This window comes from Somniosus microcephalus, chromosome 23 (assembly GCF_052327205.1).
Source record: "Somniosus microcephalus isolate GS21.2 chromosome 23, FLI_Smic_1.0, whole genome shotgun sequence".
Classification (NCBI taxonomy): domain Eukaryota; kingdom Metazoa; phylum Chordata; class Chondrichthyes; order Squaliformes; family Somniosidae; genus Somniosus; species Somniosus microcephalus.
Window position 1 is genome coordinate 51,216,227 of NC_141009.1, and position 23,022 is coordinate 51,239,248.

The following is a 23,022-nucleotide window of genomic DNA, read 5'->3' on the forward strand; positions in this document are numbered from 1 at the left end:
TATTACTTGCCTTCCTCGATCTGTTGCTGTGCAATTGGGTGTGGCTGCAGCTGTTGCTAAGCTACAGAGATGCTTGGAACTTGTGGCCATTGTTCTGCACCTGTTGCTAAGCAACAGGGTTTGTTGCTTTATACGGAGCTCTCAGCTCTCCGTATCTTTTACTATAGCTCTCGGTTATCCGCAATTTTTGATGAACCGGCACCACATCGGTCCCGTCGGTGCTGGATAAAAAACAGTTTCCTGTAGTGCCCATCTGTTTGGACTTTATGCTTGATTAGTATTAAAATAAGTTTCCTTCCCATTTAATTGGCAAGAAAAATATCTTAACCTAAAACAGAGGGAAACACAGCACTTGTGTATTGTCCTTCATGTACAACATCCTTCACGCTCTCTCTTCACCGCCACCATGATGCAGCATTTATAATACAACAGTGACAGTACTTCAGTCTTGACAAAATGAACAATGGTTTGATCCAGTACTAGGCATTGTCATTCAGTCACACTGTAGAATGGATGGCTTCTAAATCTACAAGTTAAACTGCAATGGTATAAAACTCCTCTGTGTCAAGCACTTGAATTAGTTACATACACAAATATATAATTTGGCATCAATTTTTAATAAAACTGCTCCCAGCTATTGCATTTATTGAAGTTTTTAAAAATGTATTCTTGGGATGTGGGCATCACTGGTAATCCCTAGCTGCCCTCGAGAAGGTGGTGGTGGGTTTCAGTCTTGAACCGCTGCAGTCTGTGTGAAGGTACTCCCACAATGCTGTTAGGTAGGATTTTGACCCAGTGACGATGAAGGATTGGTGATATATACCCAAACCAGGATGGTGTGTGATTTGGAGGTGATGGGGTTGCCGTGTACCTGCTGCCCATGATGGTGGAGGTTGCGGATTTGGGAGGTGCTGCCGAAGAAACCTTGGCGTGTTGCAGCCGTGCAGCCAAGGGATGGCAAAAAATCATGAAAATTTAAGTTATAAGGAAAGTTTAAGGAAGCTGTATGTCTTGTCTTCTTTGAAATATAAGGGGCTTCAGGATTATCTAATTAAAGCTTTCAAGATTACAGAGGAAATTGATGAATTTGACCTGGAATTTGTTCACTGTTTTGATAGGTCCAATACCCTTTACAGTTAAACTGCAGTGGTATAAGACTCCTCTGTGTCAAGTACGTTGAAAAACTAGGAATTCAGGAATAACGGGTAAAGTGATCTAGAGGGTTAAAGTCTTGTAGAACAAGTTACCTGAAGACACCACTAAAGCAGGTAGCAGAAGTGGGTCTACAAGATAATTAGATATATTTCTGGGGGAAGAAGGGATTGAGGGACATGGTGAGGTGGCAGGCATATCGGGCGGAGACCTCTCACACAGGGATGGGTTTGCTGGGATTAATGGCCCTTTCCTGCTTCCAAAAACTCACGTAGACCTGCCTTGCACTGTGAACTCCAGGGGGTTGAGCTTCCGAGTTGGATACAATCAGGAAATTGCGCCTAAAATGTGCTAAGAATTGCGCTGGTTAGTTAACAGTTAACAGTTCAAGCTTCCGATAAAACTCATTTGCATAATCACAAACGTAAAATCTTCAATGAACCAGTGCAATCGGGCAGCGTAATGGAACGTAATTGTTTCTTTTATAAAATTGTTTCTTATATAAAAGATGTAATAGCAGAGCACTTGGAAAACAGTGACAGGATCGGACAAAGTCAACATGGATTTACAAAAGGTAAATCATGCTTGACTAATCTACTGGAATTTTTTGAGGATGTAACTGGTAAAATAGATAAGGGAGAAGCAGTGGATGTGTTGTATTTGGACTTTCAAAAGGTTTTCGATAAGGTCCCGCATAAGAGATTAGCGTGTAAAGTTAAGGCACATGGGATTGGGGGCAAGGTATTGACTTGGATAGAGAACTGGTTGGCAGACAGAAAGCAAAGAGTTGGAATAAACAGGTCTTTTTCCGAGTGGCAGGCAGTGACTAGTGGGGTACCGCAGGGAACTGTAACATTTGCATATTGAATTATCATTGGGCCGCAGGCATCTGTAAGGAATACCTATTATATTCACATGTGATCACATGCTGAGTTGTCATTGGCCTGCAGGCATCTGTAAGGGGTCCTAACTCCATCTTGTCCACACTGCTGTATGTTTAAGATCACAGACCTGATGCTTCATAAAAGAGTTTAAACTGTAATACTCCGTTGTCCTGCAATTTATTATTTTAGTACATAGTGCGCAAAACAAGACATGGTGTCAGAAGTGGGATTTGAAATGGACATTGTTGGAGCTCCCTTGCCTCGAATCGATTGGGGATCTTTGAACTTACATAGAGAATGGAGCAAGTTCAAGCAACATGTGGAGTTGATGTTCTCGGGTCCACTGAAAAGCAAAGGGGAGGAAGAAAGATGCAGCTACCTACTCCTGTGGATTGGAGAAAAAGGGAGAGACATTTTTAACACATGGTCTCTTACCGCAGATGAAGCAAAGGTACTGAAAAGTTATTTTGACCGTTTTGAAGCATATGTGATGCCCAAGACAAATACGATATTCGCTAGGTACAAGTTTCAGGAGAAAGTACAAGGAGCTAGTGAGTTGTTTGAACAGTTCGTGACTGAGTTAAAACTGCTGGTAAAAGACTGTGCATATGCCGATAAAGATGAGATGGTCAGAGACTGCATCATGTTTGGAATACATTCAGCTAAAGTGAGAGAGAAACTTTTGAATGTTGGGTCCGGGCTAACGCTGGACAAAGCTATGGACATAGCTAGATCGCACGAGATAGCCCAAGCACTGTTGAAAACCATAACCGGTGCCATGAACAACTCGTGTGTACAGACAGTGCACGCAGTTAATAGACACACACCAAAGAACACCACCTAGAGAGTGTGTTTCAGAACAGAAAGAACAGAGAGAGTTCTAAAAATGGGCAACACAGACAAAAAATGCTTCAAACACTGTGGATATTGTGGAAACAAGATGCATGGAGAAAAGGAGCAATACCCTGCCAAAGGAAAGCAATGTACTAAATGTGGTAAACGGAACCACTTTGCTAAAGTTTGCAGGACTGTTTTTGTAAAGCAGTACACACAGTGAGTGACAGCCAAATGCCAGATCGAGAGCCAAATGCAGAGGAACTGTTTATTGATTCTGAGTCACAGAAAAAACAGATTTCAGGGACTAAGCAAGCCTATGCCGATATTGAGATAGGAAAACAGGGCAAAGAGATTAAGTTTAAACTAGACACTGGATCTCAGGTTAATGTAATTCCTCTGAGTGAGTATCACAGCTTGAAGGATGAGTGTGAGCTACAGCCCACCTCATGCAGACTGACCGGCTACGGGGGTGAGCAGCTCATTGTAAAAGGTACATGCGTGATGAAATGCAAGTACAAAGAAAGCGACAGGGTGTTGGACTTTTACATTATTGACACTCAAGTACCTCCAGTGCTAGGTCTAAAGGCATGTTTAGACATGGACCTCATCAAGCTAGTGCTATCATTGACAGAACCAGTTGAGAAGCAGACAGTCATGGAGGAGTTTGCTGACATTTTCAAAGGAATTGGACCATTCCCAGGTGATTGCACTATTCACCTTGACCCAGCAGCAACCCCTGTGGTTTGCCCACCGAGAAGGATACCCCTTGCTCTACGTAGTTGCCTGAAGGAGGAGCTGCAGAGCATGGAGAATACAGAAATCATCGTCTGGGGAACAGAACCAACAGAGTGGGTCAACGCATTAGTAGTGGTTGAGAAACCATGTACAGGCAAGCTCAGATTCTGTCTTGACACCAGAGATTTGAACAAGGCTATCAGCGCCCTCACTACCCTCTACCAACGCTAGATGACATCACACCCATGCTAGTGGGAGCACGTTACTTCAGTGTAATGGACGCACGGTCAGGATACTGGACTATCAAGCTCACGGAAAAGTCATCTAAGCTAACAATGTTCAACACACCATTTGGACGCTACTGATTTCTGCATTTACCATTTGGTCTTATCTCAGCTCGGGATGAATTCCAGCGGAAGATCGACAAAACCTATGAAGGCCTCGACGGAATAGTTGCAATGGTAGATGACATCCTCATCTATGGCAGGAATAGAGAGGAACATGACAGGAATCTCTGTGCGATGCTACAAAGATCACGGGAGAAAAGTATTCGTCTCAACCCCGAGAAAAGCATAATCGGATCCACCGAGATCAGTTATTTCGGGCATCGCCTCTCAACTGATGGCATTAAGCCAAACCCAGAGAAAATCTCCGCCATCAATAAGATGGAGCCGCCGAAGAACCGCGCAGAGTTAGAGACAGTACTAGGCATGGTTAACTGCTTAGCCAAGTTTGCCCCGAGCCTCTCCAAAATCAACGCGCCCATGCGTCAGTTGCTCAAACAATCCAATGAGTTCCTGTTGGACAAACAACATGACACAGCATTTCGGAAAATGAAAGACCTAATCACCAGAGAACCAGGACCAGTTCTTGCCTACTCCAAGCCCAACAAAGAGCTCAGACTACAAGTGGAAGCGTTAAAGTACGGACTAGGCACAGTATTACTGCAAGAAGGAAAGCCCATCGGCTACGCTTCCAGATATCTCTCAGACAGTGAAATCAACTATGCTCAAATCGAGAAAGAGCTATATGCAATTCTGTTTGGATGTAAGCATTTCCACCAGTACGTCTATGGCTGACAAGTCATTGTGGAATCCGACCACAAGCCCCTCGAGTCAATCATGAAGAAACCACAAGCCGCAGCCCCACCAAGGCTACAGAGAATGATCCTTCAGCTACAGAAGTACGACTTCACTATCATTCACCGTCCAGGCAAAGACATTCCTGTCGCAGACACGCTCTCCAGAAAGTCTCTTAGCTACCAGGACAGCAGCCTCAGTGAAGGCATGTTGCACATGGTGTACAACAGCTTACCTGTGAGTGACTCAAAACTGAAGGAGATCCGAGCAGGAACAGAGAAAGATGCACAACTCACACTGCTCAGCAAAGTCATACATGAAGGATGTCCTGAGGAAAGGAGGAAATGCCCTCAGAGCATATCTGAATTCTGGAACCACAGAGATGAACTGTCAGAAATCAACGGAATCATCTTCAAAGGGGAGAAAATCATCATTCCTACCAGTCTCAGAGAAGAGATGTTGACAAAAATTCATGCTGGACATATGGGCATGGAAAAATGCAAACAAAGAGCACGTGACATTATGTTTTGGCCCGGAATGTGCAAACACATTGAGGACATTGTCGGAAAATGTTCCATTTGTCTAGAACACCGCCCATCAAATGTCAAAGAGCCCATGATACCTCACCGTATCCCAGACAGGCCCTGGCAGGTCGCGGCAATGGATCTGTTCACATGGAACAATGAGGACCACATAGTGACTGTTGATTACTACAGCAGATTTTTTGAACTGGACAAGCTTCACAGCACCACATCTGCAGCTGTGATCCACAAGCTAAAGGCAGCCTTTGCCAGGCATGGCATAGTAGAGACTTTAGTCTCAGACAATGGCCCCCAATACAAATCAAAAGAGTTCGAGTCGTTTGCCAAGGCATGGGATTTCACACATGTCACATCAAGCCCACATTACCCTCAAAGTAATGGCCTTCCTGAAAAAACTGTCCAGATTGCAAAAACACTCATGGACAAAGCCAAAGCGGACAAAAGAGACCCCTACATCAGTCTCCTTGAGTACCGCAACACTCCGGTTGACAACTTCAAGTCACCAGCACAGCTGTTGATGAGCCGTAGACTTCGCTCAATCCTTCCAAGCACCAACCAGCAGCTGCAGCCAGAGGTCGTCAGATGCAAGCAAGTGCATGCAAAACGCGTACAGAGACAGCAACACCAAAAGAGATACTATGACAGGTCAGCTAGACGACTGCCGCCGCTGCACAATGGAGAATCCGTCAGAATCCAGGAGCATGACTACTGGAGGCCAGCAGTCATCATCCAGCCAGCTGACACTGAGTGATCGTATCACGTCCGCACCCCAGAAGGACAGGTGTACCGCCGCAATCGCAGGCACCTCCTGAACACCAAGGAACAACACTGTCATTCCGACGAGAGGATCAGTTCAACAGAGTGTGATGAACAGAGCAATACACAAAACAAATCATATTTACCTGAACCTAAACCTGAACCTGATTTGTTGACCAATTCAGGAGCATGCTCAGTTCCATACCACACAAGGTCGGGACGAGAGGTGAAGCCTAGAGTTATACTTGACTTGTGAACTGTCAAACGGTGTAGGCGGATGGCTGCCCTAAAAAAAAAAGACTGTACATCATTATTGAAACGTTGAGATGTTTTCAGCGCTAGTTGAATGCTGAGTTTACTTATATGTTTATGCTACCGAGAACATTAGGTAGAAGAAAGGTTTAAAAGTAACGCATAACATTTTTCTTTTAAAAGAAAGGGGATGTAACATTTGCATATTGAATTATCATTGGCCCGCAGGCATCTGTAAGGAATACCTATTATATTCACATGTGATCACATGCTGAGTTGTCATTGGCCTGCGGGCATCTGTAAGGGGTCCTAACTCCATCTTGTCCACACTGTGCTGTATGTTTAAGACCACAGACCTGATGCTTCATAAAAGAGTTTAAACTGTAATACTCCGTTGTCCTGCAATTTATTATTTTTGTACAAAGTGTGCAAAACAAGACAGGATCGGTCCTTGGACTCCAGCTATTCACAATATATATTAATGATCTAGACAAGGGAACTAGATGTAATATCTCCAAGTTTGCAGATGACACAAAGCTGGGTGGGTGTGTGTGCTGTGAGGAGGATGCCGAGAAACTCCAGAATGATTTGGCAGGTTGGGTGATTGGGCAGAAGCATGGCAGGTGCAATATAATGTGTATAAATGCGAGGTTATCCACTTTGGTTTCAAAAACAGGAAGGCAGATAATTATCTGAATGACAATAGATTGGGAGAAGGGGAATTGCAACAAGACCTGGGTGTCCTTGTGCACCAGTCGCTGAAGGTAAGCATGCAGGTGCAGCAGGTGGTTAAGAAGGCAAATGGTGTGTTGGCCTTCGTAGCGAGAGGGTTTGAGTACAGGAACAAGGATGTCTTGCTGCAGTTGTACAGGGCCTTGGTGAGACCACATCTTGAGTATTGTGTGCAGTTTTGGTCGCCTTATCTGAGGAAGGATGTTCTTGCCATGGAGGGAGTTCAGCGAAGATTCACCAGGCTGATACCTGGGATGGCAGGAATGACATATGAGGAGAGATTGGGTCGATTGGGCTTATACTCGCTGGAGTTTAGAAGAATGAGAGGGGATCTCATTAAAACTTAAAAATTCTGACAGGACTAGACAGACTAGATGCAGGAAGGATGTTCCCGATGGTTGGGGAGTCCAGAACCAGGGGTCACCGTCTAAGGATAAGGGGTAAGCCATTTAGGACAGAAATGAGGAGGAATTTCTTCACCCAGAGAGTGGTGAACCTGTGGAATTCTCTACCACAGAAGGCAGTAGAGGCCAATTCATTAAATATATTCAAGAAAGAGCAGGATATATTTCTTAAGGCTAAAGGGATCAAGGGGTATGGGGAGAAAGCAGGGACAGGGTACTGAATTTGGATGATCAGCCATGATCGAATTGAATGGCGGAGCAGGTTCGAGGGGCCGAATGGACTACTCCTGCTCCTATCTTCTATGTTTCTATGTTTTTTTTTCATTTAGAGCTGTCCCTTGATGCATTTGAGAGTGGTAAACTGGCGCAGTTTTATTAATGTAGCTGAAAATCTGTTTATCAGCAAAAATAAGCTTTTTTATTAAGATTGTCTGGTCCTCCACTTGTGAGTAGCCTGATTTAAAATCACTGAAAATTACTCCAAAAAAACTATGCAGAACCACTTAGACATGTAATTGATGTACACAAGTCAGTTTCTTAGTAAATTCAATATTTTTTGATATGAAAATCTTTTAAATCATGCCGACAATGCCTCTGCGCCTCAGAAAATGAGCGCAATTTGAAGAGCCTTCCCGAACCAACGCAATTGGTGGGATCTCGCAATCTCTCGACCTGGGGAGTGTGGCCTGTGTTGTGTATGTAACCTGTTCCACCTTAAGAGAGCTTAAGCCTGTTCCACCTTAAGAGATGTACTACTTTCTCAGGCTGCTGTAGACGTAATACCGGGGGTGAACACACCGGTATATAAGCACTGTGCAGTAATCTTGTATTCAGTGTAGTCCCTACCTCCAACCAGTAAAGACCTGTTTTATTGTTACTGATTAAGTCTGAGTATTAATTACTTGAACAACTCACAGACTTAACACTGGCGACGAGTCAGGTTCTTACCCTGCGGCAGTTATTCCACGGCGGCTTCGTCCACAGACAGGACGTTGAAGAGAGGTTTCAAATCTCACCACCCCACTGGAAGCGACAGGCATTAGGACCCTGAAGCCTCCATCAGCGACTGAAAACTGGAGGACAGAAGACATCCTGCAGCTTCTTTTTCAACCTCGGTGGTGGGTAAGCCCAGCGTTGGCTGCAAAGACAGGGCTGGGGGAAGTCGGAGGTAGAAGGGTCATCGATCGCAATCCCTGATAAGGGCCGCACTCGGGCTGAAAGGCGCAGCGTCGGCAGACACTGAAGGCGCGAGAGCCGCGGTGAAAAGCGCGGGCCATCGATCGCGGCGAAGATAAGGGCCGCACTCGGGGCTGAAGGGAGATGGCGTCGGGGGACGGGTGAAGACCGCCAAGCGCGGGAAAACCACCATTTTGTGGGCGGAGGACGACGGCAAGAGCGAGAAGCTGCCATTTTTGATAACAAGTAAAGAAAATAAAATCTGAGAAATTGCAAATCTACAATGCCTAAACACGGGAATATTAGCACCTTTGATAGTGACCTCGAAGATTGGGCCATATATGTTGAAAGAGTAAAAAATTATTGTAAGGCCAATAAAATTTGTGACCAAGATAAAGCTCTAACATTATTAAATTTAATGGGTGCGAAGACATACGGGCAATTGAAACACCTGTTATCACCAGATGAACCGGCGGATAAGACGTTCGATGAGATTGTTACTGTCCTGAAAGATCATCTAAACCCCACGCCGCTGATGCTAGCGGAACGATTTAAATTTTATGACAGAAGGCAGCTACAGCATGAAAGCAATGCTGAATATTTGCTGGAATTGCGTAAATTAGCGAAATATTGCCAGTTTGGAACGGGACTGACAGATGCACTACGAGACAAATTTGTGTGTGGTTTATTTAAACAGGGTACACAAAAGCGACTGCTCGAGGAGAATGAGCTGACGCTTGAGAAGGTGGTCACTATGGCAGCAGCACACGAAGCCGCAGCGAGAGGCACGGCAGTAATGCAGCTACGGTCACCGGAGCTCAGTGCACACAAATTGGGTGTGAGTTCTGGCAAATGTTATCGTTGTGGAAAGACAACGCATGATCAGAACCAGTGTTGGTTTAAAAACCAAGAATGTAGAACTTGTGGTAGGCTTGGACATATAGCTAGAGTATGCAGGTCAGGGAAGAAGACCAGCAACAAGAAGTCACCGCAAGGAAAATACGCAAAGGTACACAAGGTGACCGAACAGGAGTCCGATTCAGACGCAAGCTGTAATGAACTGGCTAGCTTAAGAGTACTCAACGCTGGTAAGGGTGCAGACCTCCAGACAATTTGGGTCACTCTTCAGATAGAAGGAGTCCAAGTAAAACTGGAATTGGACACTGGATCGGCATTGACGGTCATAAATAAGAAAGATTACAGAAAGTTATTCCAACATATTCCCCTACAGGATACGGAGATTATATTGACAACCTACACGGGGCAGAGAGTGTACCCCATCGGGACAATAAAGGTTGCAGTGGCCAACAAGGGCGAAGGAAGTCAAATAATGGACTTATATGTGCTACCGGAGGGAGGTCCACCACTACTAGGCCGGGAGTGGTTTAGAAACATAAATATGGACTGGCATTCGCTAACAGCCATAAAGAGTGAGAACTCGGTGCAGATAATCAGCCCAGACTCTAGAACTGATGATGGTAAGACCAACCCATGTGCAAAAGACAAAGTTTCAGCACAGAATTCCACTGAGCAACAACAACATAGTTTAACAGAGAATTCTGAGTCTGTCAAGTCTACTGATATGCACATTTTTGAGGGACACTGGGCTCGAACTCAACTCCATTTTAAACTACAACAGCAATTAGAACAAATGATTCGCCGTTTTGAGCAAGAGATGAATGAAATAAAAAAGTTCTTTGTTACAGAGTGGGAGAATCTGGAAAGGCAACAGAAGCAACTGATGGAGAAAATGGAGCAGGAGCACACCAACCATCTGCGCGAGGAGGCCGAACGAATCAAAGCTGATTCAGGTTCTGAAGGTGCGTGCCATAATCTGGTGTCAGAAGAGTTAACGGTCAGCCAACTCCTTCATATGCTGAGGGACAAGACTCTGAAATGGGAAAAACTTGAACACGAGCTGCGATCTTCAAAGGAAAAGGGTTCGGAGCTCTCAAAAGTCATTGAGATGGCTGATGTGACGACACAGACTGAAACGACTGCAACAGAGCAGCCATTGGATGCAAAAAGTACGCTGACTCACGTCAATGTAGAACAACAGACCGCTGAAACAGCTGCTCTGGTAGAGGGATTGCATAGTCCGATCAATCAATCTCCAAAGGAAGTTGAAGTATTAAAATCACAAATGAGGTCATTAGTAAACAACTTGCTGAAAGCCCAGAAAAAGTTAGAGGAAGCGGAACACGTGAAGAAGTCTCTTCAGGAAAGATGTCTGGATTTGGAACAAAAGCTGGCTGACGTCCAGCTGGGTAGGGAGGACATAGAAGACCCTCTCGCTGACCTGTCGGACGACTCCGAATATTACTATGTCCTGTCCTGCCCAACTTGTAACTTCGACTCCCACCATACAGAAATCATGGAGGAGCACTGAAAGTCTACGGAACATCGGGAGAAGGTGGCTCTACTACGGAAAAAGGAGGAAGAGAAGAAGGAACTGCGCATGCAGCTGGCAGCTGACAGTGGAGCCCAGAGAGTCTCCAAGAAGCAGAAAAGGAAAAGTCGAAACAGAAGATGACCCATCTGAACCATTATTACCTCTACCAGACCACACACGTGGTCCCTCCGAACGGAGCCAATTCAGTTCGGAAGTTCAAACTGTTAAATCCATGGAAGGACTTTTGAATGAGTCACTCCAGCAATGTGAACCGACTACACCACAGAGACTGAATCTATGAACTGTTTTCCACAGAGACTGAATCTGTGATCTGTTTTGACATGAAGTTATATATGTTATTATGTTATGTTAAACATGAAGTTATATGACGTTGACTCCATTGAGAGTATATCTGTAAATTGTTATATGACGTTGACTCCATCGAGAGTATATCTGCAAACTGTTTATATAAAATTGAAGATTGTATGTTTAATGGGATTCTGTAAGTAATAAGCTAGGAAGGGAGGAGTGTTGTGTATGTAACCTGTTCCACCTTAAGAGAGCTTAAGCCTGTTCCACCTTAAGAGATGTACTACTTTCTCAGGCTGCTGTAGACGTAATACCGGGGGTGAACACACCGGTATATAAGCACTGTGCAGTAATCTTGTATTCAGTGTAGTCCCTACCTCCAACCAGTAAAGACCTGTTTTATTGTTACTGATTAAGTCTGAGTATTAATTACTTGAACAACTCACAGACTTAACAGCCTGTATTGTGGGCAGGGACTGATCCGGGCAAATTGAATCTTACACCAATATAAAACACCATGGTGAACACAAAAGCAAGTGGTTTTTGGCATAACTTACTTAAGTTTAAAATTCCACAATCTTGTGTGTTGGTTTGGCTGAATTTGCCCAGATTACGCTGATATTACTAGAGTACACAAGCGGAAACTCTACCCCCAGGTGTATGACAATGGAAACATTATTATAACTGGGAGTTTTCGACTGGAGATTATCCCATTATATGAGTTTTATGGCCCAGGGTACAAGACTGCTTGGAAATAGCTTTGTATGCAAGCTCTATGTGATTTTTGTAATGGAGCTTAATGTACTACCTGTACTAGTCACTCTCCCATGGCATCACTCCCATCAGTACCTCTACCTCTTTGAACCACTGCAAATTCCCCTCCCCCTTACTCCACTGTCGCTCACCTCACTCAACCATCCATCCACTCTCCCCCCTAACTCCAATGCCCCAAGAATGGGTGCCAAGTGACTGTAGGGCCCCTCACACAGTGTTCTTCCTCCTCTCTCCCTCCTATCATCCCTTCCTATCTGCTTCCCTCAATGAGGCTTTGCTTGCTTTCAAAATTCAACAGTTTTAAAAAAAAAAAATCTGATCACAATGAGGGGAGAAAACAGTCTACCTTTCTCTCTGTGTCACTCGTTCTCTCGCTCACTCGCGCAAACGTGTGAGCCATTAGCATTGACATATTATGTAGGTGGAGATAATCAGTTGCCTTTGAAATTCAACTGGCGTGTTTTTCTGAACACTGAACGAAACATTTGATAAAGAAAGCACACTGTCTCTCTCTTGTCTTTCTTTCTCTGACCCCAGCCTCTCTCCCTCTCCCCCTTAGTTTAATAAATGTTTTTGTCAAGTTTATAGGACACAAAATAATAGCTATAACATGCCTAGAAATTCCTCATGGACGGTGTTGCAAAGCAGGTGGTATTGGATTGGCCGCCCATTGTACACAGCGCCTGATATTCAGCTCCAGTGACTGCAATGGAATGAATATCAGGCACTGCGTATAATGGGCGGTCAATCCGATACTGTCCGGTTTGCGCCACCGCCCGTGGCGAATTTCTAGGCCCATGTGTCCAATCAAAATATCGGCAGTTGTTTTCTCTCGCACACAGTCTCTTTAAAAAAAAACATTCAGTATAAATTTTACCTCAGTGCAGTTTTTTGAAATTTGTCCTCTTGTTTTTCAAAATTATTCGAAGGCTACAGGGCGGAAAGTGCGAGGAGGTCAAGAGTAATATCCGCGCAGTCAAAGCAGCGATGAACCCTGGCAAATTAGCTACACTGCACATGCTCAGATGACACATTCCAAACTCAACTCAGAGGCACGGCTCTGAGCAAAAATATCCAATTCAAGCCTAGGCTTTCGGGAGAAGCTGAAGTCTTCAATTAAAAGGCACACAAGACAATTCCATGGGTAAATGTAATCATGCTATTGTGAAATATGTATTTTTCTTTACTTTTAATTTGGCTTAAATCCTTATCTTGGATCTTATATTATAGTGTCGCCTACAGTGACCACAGGTATTTAATGAGTTTCCAATGAAACCCACTCCCCATGCACTGAAATTAATATACAATAAATCTGTGGATTTGCTGTTGTGGTTACTATGTTTTACAGGATAATTAAAGGTAATTTCACTAAGTAGGAGTTTGAAAGAAGATTTTGCAACTGAGATTATAAAATTAACATTTTGTGTTAGCTTGATGCTATGGGGTCAAATAAGATATGAAAAAGGCAACTGGTGCCCAAGGACGACATGACTTAACTCTCCTCTCCCCATGTTTTATTGGATAAATGACCATGCAGTGTGATACCGGGCTCTACATACCAGAAGGTGCCAGTGTTCGATCCCTGTTCTGTGCTCCATTAGCTGATCTCAGTCAGGGTTATCCCCTGTTGGGAAGTAGACACATGTGAGGACAGGCTCGGGCTCAGTGGTGATGTCTGCTGGCACTCGCTGCCTAAGTTGTCGCATGGCGAAAGTGCATTTAGCTGAGGTGCCACAGAACTGTCGATGCCTATGGACTCCGATCCACTTGAAACCGTACCTTTAGAGGTTGGGAGGAAAGGAGAACGGGGAAGAAAATACACCAGATGAATGAGTGCTAAATTTAATTTAATGCTCAAGGACAATGGTTTCCTTATTGCAGGCATAGCAAGAAATATCACATCCTAGTAATGATGTCTGGATTCAAGTCAGTGAAGAGGTGCAATGGTCTAGTCCTTGATGTGACTTAGATATGGTAATTTATGAAATGGAAGAACAAAATTTACAAGCATCTGTTACACCACATCTGGTATAGACAAAAAAAATCAGTGAAATGGTTGATTGTTAATTTCTGCAGTCTAAAGTACTGATGCAGAGAATGCACATCAGCCAAGTGTGTTATGTCGATCTGTGGAGGTATTTCTTACAAGAACATGCTCATCATATGATAGGCAATCTCTTTCTCTCTCACATTTCTTGAGTCTATATATTTTAAATCAATACCACTATTGTTATTCCTCCTCTGAATTCCACTACCTTGTTGCTCCCGAGTTCCAAATTCTCTGCCTCTACATGCTCTTCCTCTTCAAAGTCCGGATTGAAATCAGACTTGCCTCACCAATTACTGGAACTAATTTTCTCCTTGGGCCTCATGTGGAGCTCCTGATGTCCCTCGGGTTTTCACTCCCCCAACAAAGTGCAAGCTTGGAGCACAAACTTGGCGTTAGCTGGATTTACGTAATCTCTTCTCTTTACACTCGGAGCTCGGCCCTTCACCTAGGCTTCAAACTTTGACTTCAAATATGCAAGGCTTGTGTCAGGTAACAGTAAATAAGGAATATGCCCAACACTTAGAACATTTTCTAACAAGGTGAAAGATTAATTCTACAAAGTCTACTGCTGACGAACATGTTCACTGTGAAAACAGGTGAAGACTGTATGTACCATGGCAATCTTACTGACAGCGAAAATGGGGAAAGATTGCAAGCGTGCTAATCATGCATGCCAACCATCAGCATTTGCTCAGTGTGGATCGGCTCCCTCCTCCCTCACAGCTGCTTGTACAAGAGTCCTGCTGCTAATGGAAGGGATCCCACCTGCTGCAGATGAGAATTCTCTTGAGAACAGGAGGCCCTATTACTGTGCACAGTGGCTGGAATCTCTTCCATTAGCAGCAGCACTCAAGCTCTCTCAGCGTTGAGCAGGATGTGAGGGGAATGGATAGCAATGAAGGGTAAAGAGAAAAGGGGGGACATGAATGGCATTGGAAGAGAGAGGGAAGAGGGACAGAAGCTGGCAGCAGTGCTTTGGGGTGGAAGAGGAAGGACAAGGTCAGTATTGAATCAGAGGGAGTGAGGAAGAAGAGTGTCAGTATCATCTGAGGGGTGGGGGGTAGAGTGCCAGCTTGAATTATAGGGGGAAGAAGAGACCCAGTTTGAACTGCAGGGGGATGAAGAGACCCAGTTTGAACTGGAGGGGGATGAAGAGACCCAGTTTGAACTGGAGGGGGATGAAGAGACCCAGTTTGAACTGGAGGGGGATGAAGAGACCCAGTTTGAACTGGAGGGGGAAGAAGAGACCCTGTTTGAACTGCAGGGGGAAGAAGAGACCCTGTTTGAACTGGAGGGGGATGAAGAGACCCAATTTGAACTGGAGGGGGATGAAGAGACCCAGTTTGAACTGCAGGGGGAAGAAGAGACCCAGTTTGAACTGGAGGGGGATGAAGAGACCCAGTTTGAACTGCAGGGGGAAGAAGAGACCCAGTTTGAACTGGAGGGGGATGAAGAGACCCAGTTTGAACTGGAGGGGGATGAAGAGACCCAGTTTGAACTGGAGGGGGATGAAGAGACCCAGTTTGAACTGCAGGGGGAAGAAGAGACCCAGTTTGAACTGGAGGGGGATGAAGAGACCCAGTTTGAACTGGAGGGGGATGTGAAGAGACCCAGTTTGAACTGGAGGGGGATGTGAAGAGACCCAGTTTGAACTGGAGGGGGATGTGAAGAGACCCAGTTTGAACTGGAGGGGGATGAAGAGACCCAGTTTGAACTGGAGGGGGAAGAAGCGACCCAGTTTGAACTGGAGGGGGATGAAGAGACCCAGTTTGAACTGCAGGGGGAAGAAGAGACCCAGTTTGAACTGGAGGGGGATGTGAAGAGTGCCAAATTACTGATACAAGCAGATATTAGTGTTCTGATTTAGGAATTATCCACCAATGAGGCAACAGTGTTACAAACAGACATTTAGAAACTTCCAAGTCAATTCAAACAAGATGTACATAGAAGATGTACATAGAATACCATCAAATAAATAAAAAATGAGTGAGTTGCCTGGACTCCAGACTGCCAGGGCTTGAAAACTGCCTGTGGTCCGAGGGCTATAGGTTGAACATGCCGGCAGCATCAATCATTAGTAGCAATTTGCTGTACATTCAAAGAACATTAACAACTTGCATCCATAGAGTGCTTTTAATGTAGAAAAATGTCCTAAGACACTTGACAGAGGCTTGAAGAAAAGGGGCTCTGAGATAAAGGAGAGATTAGGAGGAGTAACCAAAACTTTGGTCAAAGAGATGGGATTTCAGGAAAGTCTTAAAGATGGAGAGCTGGAGCAGTTTAAGGAAGGATTTCCAGAAAGTGAAAAGTAGGCAGCTGAAGGTACAGCTGCCGGTGGTGGAGAAAAGGGAAGGAAGATGTTCATAGAAGGCTGGAGCCAGAAGAACAGAATTCATGGGGTTTTGTAGGACTGAAAGAGCTTTCATAGATAGGGAGGAGCAAGGCTTGGAGCAATTTAAAAGTTTCGCGAGACCAGAAGCCAATGTGGGTCAATGAGGACAGGGGTGGTGAATGTTCGGGGTTTGGTACAGGATAGGGAAAGAGCAGCAGAGTTTTGAATGAGTGAAAGTTTATGGAGAGTAGAGAATGGGGTGCCAGGAGCATTTGGAATAATTGGAGTTTGGAATTGACAAAGGCATTTTTGGGGGTTTCACTGATAGATTTACTGAGGTGGGGTCAAAGGCAGGCAATGTCACAGACATGGAAGGAGACAGTCTTTGAATTGGAGAAGAAATGAGGTCAGAAACCCAGACATGAACAATGTGGTTCCGTCTAATAGAGTTGCCAGGGAAGGGAATGGAGTAAAAACAGAAAATGCTGGAGAAACTCAGCAGGTCAGGCAGCATCTGTGAAGAGAGAAACAGAGTTAACATTTCAGGTCGATGATCTTTCGTCTGAATGGAGTCACTGGCTCGGGTATGAAGTTTATGGGTGGGGCTGAAGACAACGACTTCAGTCCTTCCAAAGTTTAGCTGGAAGAAGTTAAGACTCATTCAAGACTGCTTGTTGGACAAGTCTTCTGATAGTATATCAGCAGTGGAGGGATTGAGATCTAAATTAAAGGAGCAATCCCCGGATTCTAAAAATTATATTGCAAATGTCATCGGATAGGGTGCAATCCAGCATACCTTTTACATGCACAGGATAGTTATCAGTATTAGTCACAATGGCCATCAATGCAGCTCCAACATACATGGTTCAACAATAGTATCCACATAACATTACTAATGGTGATATAGAAACATAGAACAATCGGAGCAGGAGTCGGCCATTCGGCCCTTCGAGCCTGCTCCACCATTCAATATGATAATGGATGATCCTGCTGATCCTCTATCTCAATACCATATTCCCGCTGTCTCCCCATACCCCTTGATGCCTTTTGTGTCTAGAAATCTATCTATCTCCTTCTTAAATTTTTTATTTTGATTTTAATTTTGCACCTTGTTTTTTCAGAAGAATGACAAGCAAAGAAAGATCCACACTTTCCTGGATGAGTGAACGAGCAGCAATTAAAAGACAACTCCAAAAAGAGCTCAAAGGTGTTAAAGCAATCCAAGGCAACAACTGAAGAATGTCGGAGCCAAGAAACATAAACATCAGCCAAAGAAAGGCTTACCAGCAACGAGTGAAATTCATGAAAGATCACAAGGCTGTGCTGAAATTAAATGAAATAAGATATGAACAGAAAGAAAGTGAAGGATAAATGAAACAAATATAGTGAGAGCATCAGAAAATAACGCAGATTTTAAAATACCGACAGTTAGAAATGCTTTGCTAACCAGAGCTGTGAGACCAACAATTCTTGCTCCAAAATTGAGATGGTGAACTTCATCCGATTCCAACTGATAATTATTGGAGGTCTGCAAAATATTTCACACAACCGGAACTATGCTTTTTTTACTATTCATTCACGGGATGTGGGTATCACTGGCAAGGCCAGCATTTATTGCCCATCCCTAATTGCCCTTGAGAAGGTGGTGGTGAGCTGCCTTCTTGAACTGCTGCAGTCCGTGTGGTGAAGGTACTCCCACAGTGCTGTTAGTTAGGGAGTTCCAGGAGTTTGACCCAGCGACGATGAAGGATCAGCGATATACTTCTAAGTCAGGATGGTGTGTGACTTGGAGGGGAACGTGGAGGTGGTGGGGTTCCCATGCACCTGCTTTCCTTCTCCTAGGTGGAAGATGTCTCGGGTTTCGGAGGTACAGTCAAAGAAGCCTTGGCGAGTTGCTGCAGTGCATCTTGTAGATGGTACACACTGCATCCACGTTGCACCAGTGGTGGAGGGAGTGAATGTTTAAGGTGTTGGATGAGGTGCTGATCAAGCGGGCTGCTTTGTCCTGAATGGTGTTGAACTTCTTGAGTGTTAGAGCTGCACTCATCCAGGTAAGTTGAGAGTATTCTATTACACTCCTGACTTGTGCCTTGTAGGTGGTGGAAAGGTTTTGGGGAGTCAGGAACTGAGTCACTCACTGCAGAACACCCAGCTTCTGACCTGCTCTTGTAGACACAGTGTGGTAAACCACTTTTATCGTTCACTATCGTTACACTATAGTTATCACTGTTATATCGTTACTCTATGGTTATCACTGTTCACACTGTTGTATCACTATACGAGGTCGCCTCTTGTCACGCTGTTATACCTGGGCTGACCACTGCTGACTCCGCCCACGGCTCCACCTACCTGCCCAGGTATAAAGGTGGTCGACTGGCTGGTATTCCTCCTTGTTGTATCCGATCACCCACGAGGGTGGGCTCTGTTATTTAGCCAATAAAAACCTATAGTTACTTTCTTAACTCGTCGCTTTTCATTGGATAAATTGATAGGTATATCAATTTTATTGGCTAAATTTTAAAATGTCGTTACTTGAGCAGCCAAACGAGCAGCCAGACGAGCAGCCAAACGACCAGCCAGATGCCCAGCTACAACAGCCACAGCAGCCGGCTTGGCTGCGAGCCCTCCGACCACCGTACCTGGATCTAAACCCACAGGCAGCAAACTCAGCCCTCGACTTCGAACACTGGCTGAGCTGTTTCGAGTCCTACCTGGGAGAATCCGGCGTGCCTCAGAAATCCAAGCTAAGAGTTCTGACCGCCCAAGTGAGCCCTAAAGTATTCGCACTCATCCGGGACCTTAAAACATACGAGGACGCCATCAACTGGCTGAAACGACAGTACCAGAGCCCGGTAAATTCCATGTATGCCAGACACCTCCTAAGATCCCGCCCGCAACAGCCAGGAGAGTCTGTAGATGAATTTTTACAGGCGCTACAAGCACTCGGCAGGGACTGTAACTTTAAAGCGGTAACGGCGGCAGAAAATACTGAAGACAATGTCCGCGATGCCTTCGTGAAAGGCCTGTGGTCCGACTACTCACGGCAAAGACTGCTTGAAGCAAAGGACCTCGACCTGGACAAAGCTGCAGCCCTCGCTCGCTCCCTAGAAGTGGCCCATCGGGACCTCGAGGCATATTCCAGGTACTGTAATTTGCGACCCTGGGACTCGGGACCGACCCCGACCGCAATACCCCCCGCAGCACCCCCCCTGGGACCTACCTCAGCGTCGGCGTCCCGGACCCGATCGGGACCGCCACCCCCGGTACCGGCTGCGACATCGGACCCCCGCGATCGGGCCGCCGGCTGCTTCTTCTGCGGCCAGGCGAAACACCCGAGGGCGCGCTGCCCAGCCAGAAACGCGACCTGCTCGAGCTGCCTGAAGAAAGGCCACTTTGCAAAGGCCTGCAGAGGGAGATCAACAGAGGCCAGCAGTGCCTCATGCGAGCTGTGGGGGCGGCCATCTTCCATCAAGGCCACAGAGGCCAGCATCCCCACATGTGAGTCATGGGGGCGGCCATCTTTGATCCAGGCAACCGACACCAGCAGTGCCTCATGTGAGTTGTGGGGGCAGCCATCTTCTCCGCCATTTTGTCCAACCTCGTGGGCGCCGCCATTTTACCCACCACGCTCGACCGCCACCATGCCTCCAGACCCGACCACCGCCTCACCCGCAGACGACAGCAACTCACTCAGCTATACACTAGCCTCCGTCACACTGGACCAAGCCCGCCCGCACCACCTGTCCAAGTCCATGATGGACATCAAAGTAAACGGCCATGCCACGACCTGCCTGTTCGACAGCGGAAGCACGGAGAGTTTCATCCACCCAGACACGGTGAGCCACTACTCCCTCACTGTCCGGCCAACGCGCAACCGGATCTCGATGGCATCGAGGTCCCACGCCACAGACATCAGCGGCTACTGTGTTGTGACCCTGTTGGTTAAGGGCACGGAGTATAAAAATGTTAAACTCCTCGTCCTGCCCCAGCTATGCGCTGCCGTCCTACTAGGTCTAGACTTCCAATCCCACCTCCAAAGCATCACGCTAGCATACGGCGGACCCCTCCCCCCACTCACAGTCGACAACCAACAGATTTTAAACCGCCCACCGCGTAGCACCTGCGGCCTATCCACCCTCAAGGTCCCGCCACCTTCCCTGTTCGCTAACCTCACCCCCGACTGCAAACCCGTCGCTACCAAGAGCAGGCGGTACAGCGCCGGGGACAGAGCTTTCATTCGCTCCGAGGTGCAGTGTCTCCTGAAGGAGGGCATCATCGAGGGGAGCACCAGCCCCTGGCGTGCCCAGGTCGTGGTCGTTAAGACCGGCAATAAAAACCGCCTGGTCATCGACTACAGCCAGACCATAAACAGGTACACCCAGCTGGACGCATACCCCCTTCCCCGCATATCTGATATGGTCAATCAGATCGCACAATACCGAGTATTCTCGACCATCGACCTTAAGTCGGCCTACCACCAACTCCCTATCCGCCCTGAGGACCGCCAGTATACCGCCTTCGAGGCGAATGGCCGCCTCTACCACTTCCTTAGGGTTCCCTTCGGCGTCACCAACGGGGTTTCGGTCTTCCAAAGGGAGATGGACCGGATGGTTGACCAGAACGGGCTGCACGCCACGTTCCCCTACCTAGATAACATCACCATCTGCGGCCGCGACCGGCAGGACCATGATGTTAATCTGGAGAGATTCCTCCGTACGGCCCAATGGCTGAACCTCACCTACAATAAGGAGAAATGTGTGTTTAACACCTCGCGCCTTGCCATCCTCGGCTGTGTAGTAGAGAACGGAGTCATCGGCCCCGACCCCGAAAGAATGCGCCCCCTCATGGAGCTACCCCTCCCCCACTGTCCAAAGGCACTAAAGAGAACCCTGGGGCTCTTCGCCTACTATGCCCAATGGGTGCCCAATTATGCGGACAAAGCCAGACCCCTCATGAAGTCCACATCCTTCCCCCTTACGGAGGAAGCGTGCGCAGCCTTCTCCCTCATTAAGGGAGACATTGCCAAGGCCACAATGCACGCAGTGGATGAGTCCATCCCCTTCCAAGTGGAGAGCGATGCATCCGACTTCGCCCTAGCCGCTACCCTTAACCAGGAGGGGAGACCGGTGGCCTTCTTCTCAAGGACCCTACAGGGCCCTGAGATCCGACACTCGTCGGTCGAGAAGGAGGCCCAGGCGATTGTGGAGGCGGTACGACGCTGGAGGCATTACCTGGCAGGCAAACGATTTACCCTCCTCACCGACCAGCGTTCGGTCGCTTTTATGTTTAATAACAAGCTGAGGGGCAAAATCAAGAATGACAAGATCTTGAGGTGGAGAATCGAGCTCTCCACCTATGATTATGATATCTTGTACCGGCCAGGTAAGCTGAACGAACCCCCTGATGCTCTTTCACGAATTACATGCGCCAGCGCGCAAATTGATAGATTTCAGACCCTCCACAACGACCTCTGCCACCCCGGAGTCACCAGACTTTACCACTTCATTAAGGCCCGCAACCTGCCCTACTCCATCGAGGAGGTCAGGACCATGACCAGGAACTGCCAGACCTGTGCCGAGTGCAAACCGCACTTCTTTAGGCCGGACAGAGCAAGCCTGATCAAGGCCACCCGCCCCTTCGAGCGCCTGAGCATTGACTTTAAGGGGCCCCTCCCGTCCTCTGACCGCAATGTGTACTTCCTCAACATTGTTGATGAGTACTCCCGTTTCCCCTTTGCCTTCCCCTGCCCAGACACGGTGGCATAGTGGTTAGCACTGTTGCCTCACAGCGCCAGGGACCCGGGTTCGAATCCGGCCTCGGGCGACTGTCTGTGTGGAGTTTGCACATTCTCCCTGTGTTTGCGTGGGTTTCCTCCGGGTGCTCCGGTTTCCTCCCACAGTCCAAAGATGTGCGGGTTAGGTTGATTGGCTATGATAAATTGACCCTTAGTGTTAGGGGGATTAAATACGTGGGGTTACGGGGATAGGGTGGGATATGTGTCGGTGCAGGCTCGATGGGCCGAAATGGCCTCTATCTGCACTGTGGGGTTTCTGTGATTTCTGTGATGACCAGTACCACGGTCATTAAATGCCTGAACGACCTCTTCGCCTTGTTCGGGTTCCCAAACTATATACATAGTGACCGGGGCTCCTCCTTCATGAGCGAGGAACTCCGTCAGTTCCTACTAGCGAGAGGTATCGCTGCAAGCAGGACCACCAGCTACAACCCCCGAGGGAACGGGCAGGTGGAAAGAGAGAATGCGACGGTATGGAAGGCCGTCCTCTTAGCCTTAAAGTCTAAGGGCCTCCCAACTTCCCGCTGGCAGGAAGTCCTCCCGGCAGCGCTGCATTCCATCCGGTCACTACTGTGCACTGCCATTAACGCCACCCCCCCTGAACGAATGTTTGTTTTCCCCAGGAAGTCGACTACAGGAACCACGCTACCAACCTGGCTGACCTCTCCGGGGCCCATCCTGCTGCGAAAGCACGTGAGGGCCCATAAAACGGACTCCCTGGTCGAGAGGGTGAACCTCCTGCACGCCAACCCCCAGTACGCCTATGTGGCATACCCAGACGGGCGGGAGGACACAGTCTCCTTACGAGACCGCGCACCCTCA